Source organism: Schistocerca serialis, unplaced genomic scaffold, assembly GCF_023864345.2.
Source record: "Schistocerca serialis cubense isolate TAMUIC-IGC-003099 unplaced genomic scaffold, iqSchSeri2.2 HiC_scaffold_1112, whole genome shotgun sequence".
In the NCBI taxonomy this organism is placed as follows: Eukaryota; Metazoa; Arthropoda; class Insecta; order Orthoptera; family Acrididae; genus Schistocerca; species Schistocerca serialis.
The window spans coordinates 22,501-25,000 of NW_026047307.1; the positions used below are offsets into that span (position 1 = coordinate 22,501).

General features: G+C 57.9%; 1 non-coding gene across 1 annotated transcript in view; it reads right to left on the reverse strand.

Moving 5' to 3' along the window:
* Nucleotides 1-456, reverse strand: part of LOC126431811 (small subunit ribosomal RNA) — a 1,910-nt gene extending 1,454 nt beyond the window's left edge. The window contains exon 1 of the ribosomal RNA XR_007577769.1: nt 1-456. This exon is cut by the window's left edge and continues 1,454 nt beyond it. This is a non-coding gene — a ribosomal RNA (small subunit ribosomal RNA).
* Nucleotides 457-2,500: the final 2,044 nt, after the last annotated feature.

A 2,500-nucleotide genomic window follows, 5' to 3' on the forward strand; every position in this document is an offset into this window, starting at 1 on the left:
ATTTGCGCGCCTGCTGCCTTCCTTGGATGTGGTAGCCGTTTCTCAGGCTCCCTCTCCGGAATCGAACCCTGATTCCCCGTTACCCGTTACAACCATGGTAGGCGCAGAACCTACCATCGACAGTTGATAAGGCAGACATTTGAAAGATGCGTCGCCGGTACGAGGACCGTGCGATCAGCCCAAAGTTATTCAGAGTCACCAAGGCAAACGGACCGGACGAGCCGACCGATTGGTTTTGATCTAATAAAAGCGTCCCTTCCATCTCTGGTCGGGACTCTGTTTGCATGTATTAGCTCTAGAATTACCACAGTTATCCAAGTAACGTGGGTACGATCTAAGGAACCATAACTGATTTAATGAGCCATTCGCGGTTTCACCTTAATGCGGCTTGTACTGAGACATGCATGGCTTAATCTTTGAGACAAGCATATGACTACTGGCAGGATCAACCAGGGAGCTGCGTCAACTAGAGCTGAGCAGCCGGCCGCCCGGGAGTGTGTCCCGGGGGCCCGCGCGAACACGCAAGCGTCCGCTCAATTATTCTGCAAACAGGAGGAGGCTGAGCTCCCCTGCACCATACACCTCGAAACCCTCTCAGGTCCCGGCGGCGCGCAGCGCCGTCCTAAGTACTTGGTCGGGTTCGAGAGAGGCGCAATCGCCCGGGGTTTGGCGAGTAGACGCTTTAGGTGCGACCACCCGTGCTCCCAACTGAGCTTGCCGCTGCCGACAGAGGCCCGGGAGCGTGCTGTCGTGGCATTGCCGGCGGGAGACAACACGCGCCACCTACGGTGACCGGCAGCTCCAACGCCAGCGCCACAGAAGGACAAAAGCCCCACTTGGGTGCCGAAGCGAACTCTCCCAGCACAGCGCACGCGCCAACACGTCCGCACAGCTGCGATACAAACCACCTGCGAGAACCGCAGAGGCGACCGAGCAGCAGACGGCGTCGCGGCGCCGAGCGCCGGGCGGCGGCGCATCCTCAGCGCACACAGTCCTCAATCGGACCAGCACACTGCAGATGTCCACCGCGCTTCGCACCGGGCCCGCGAGGACCTACTTTGGCCGCACGGCGCCGCGTGCAGGGTGCGCCGGCGCGCAGCTGCGCCGCCTGCCGCCTCCGTCGGCCGGCGCGCCTGCCACTGGCCGCCCCCACCAGCCGGCTGTAGCGCGTGCGCCCACGCACCGCGCGGCCAGCACGCCGGGAGGCCCCCCCTCACCGGCCGGGGACGGTCCCACCCAGCCACCGCCGCGTATCGCTTCACACCCAGATGCCATTCACGTTCGTGGGCATGGTGGGTATCGCTGGAACAACCGGTTGGTAGCTCAACCGATCGTCGCCATCACTGATTCACCTCTAGCGAGAACAACCGCACCACAACGGTTTACCAGTTGTTCATTTGCGTAACGTCACCAGCAAACGTAGGCGTCCATCGCCATTTGCAAATTCAACGATTGTTGCATGCCTGTGTCAGGTGTCACGACACACTATGTCTGCCCACATACACGCAACAACATGTGCACGCTTCGCGAACACGTGGAAGGTGGCCCCCGTACGTATGCGATGTCCATTGCGCGAACGACTGTCAACCGGCCTCTGTCGCATGTCGCAGATGTGGAACGCAGTGCACCATGCTATCACGGTGTGTGAGAAGAGACGACTACGTCTGACAACACGCGCCACTACATCAACAGACGGCTCGTGCTGATCGCCATCCAGGGCATACCACACTGCAATCCAGCTCTTATAGGGAGACGACACGTAGCTGAGTGCACAACATTTGGACCGCATGGTTCGCCGTTGTTGGCGCAGTCGTTGTACGGTCACATGTACCACGATGTATCATTCAGTACATGAGGACCAATGTGCAGTACAGTGTGTGATTTGGACGTACAACATCAGCGGACAGTTGACACAGGCCGTACCACAGCGTAGGCTAAGTGCTTCGCCATGCGAATGCCAATGAACAACTGCAAATGCCAATGAACAACTGCAAAGGGCATTGAGCATGTACGTCCTGCTGCCATCCACATTACAGTGTATAGCTGCAAGGTGTTTAACATGAAGCGATACACTGGGGACCGGGCAGTGCGAGTAGCAAACTATATTGCGGGGGTTGCAGTTAGGCAACACTACACTAATTTAACGCGTCGTATGACAATTACAGAGCAGGTTAAGGCCCAACGTGTGTTGGGTTAAGGCCCAACGTGTGTTGGGTTAAGGCCCAACGTGTGTTGGGTTAAGGCCCAACGTGTGTTGGGTTAAGGCCCAACGTGTGTTGGGTTAAGGCCCAACGTGTGTTGGGTTAAGGCCCAACGTGTGTTGGGTTAAGGCCCAACGTGTGTTGGGTTAAGGCCCAACGTGTGTTGGGTTAAGGCCCAACGTGTGTTGGGTTAAGGCCCAACGTGTGTTGGGTTAAGGCCCAACGTGTGTTGGGTTAAGGCCCAACGTGTGTTGGGTTAAGGCCCAACGTGTGTTGGGTTAAGGCCCAACGTGTGTTGG